Below are 853 nucleotides of genomic sequence, written 5' to 3' on the forward strand. Positions count from 1 at the left end.
GAGACAGCGCCATCCCACCTGCAGCGCCCCACTCCCGGTGGCACCTGTGGGACTATTGCCCAAACAGCGGAGTTTCCCAAATCCTATTTCCATGCCCTGAAATGTCTGCGGCCTGTAAGCAAAGCACAGCTCCCCCCCCACCCCCCCGCTCTGGGCATGGCAGAGGTGGCGAGGACAAACTCCTGTTCATCCGGGGATGCTCTTGTTGTGATGTTACTCCTGCAAGCAGCCAGAATATTAGCACAAATTTTCCAAATTAGAGGCAAGCACAGCTTGGACTGAGCAGCAGGTGTGATAACAAACAGAAATCCTGGCTTTTCCTACCTGTTCACAGAAATTCTCCAGACAAGACAAATAAGCGGAGTGGCAGGGTTTTTAAGCCTGTAAGCAGGAAGTTTTGCAGCATTGGAACCGGGAGGCAGTGAGGTGTGTAAGCCTGAGCCAGAGAAGGGAAAGACCTCAGGGTTCACCCATCGATGCCCACGCTGCACGGAAGTGTCATGAGCTGGCTGAGACCTGATGAAGTTAAAGCATAATCCAGGTGGCAGAAAATGGTGCAGGGACAGGACAGGGTCTTGGTGATATTCCGAAGGAGGAGGTGGATATTGTTTCCACCATGATTTTTGAGATATAAAGCAGAAGTGGTGGCATCTGAGAATCCCACACACAGACCTCATGCCTGTTGGCTTGCCTGTGCCGTAGGTCTTTCTGGGCTGAAGTGTCCGCCGCAGGTCTTGGCAGGGATGAGGGGTGGTTTCTGGGTGACCTGGAGGCGTCCATCCCAGCAGACCCAGCATTACTTAACCCTAACATCAGGGGGGCATCCTGGGCCCTGAGGCACCTGAAGTCATTT

This window comes from Eurypyga helias, unplaced genomic scaffold (genome assembly GCF_000690775.1).
Source record: "Eurypyga helias isolate BGI_N326 unplaced genomic scaffold, ASM69077v1 scaffold42457, whole genome shotgun sequence".
NCBI classification, from domain to species: domain Eukaryota; kingdom Metazoa; phylum Chordata; class Aves; order Eurypygiformes; family Eurypygidae; genus Eurypyga; species Eurypyga helias.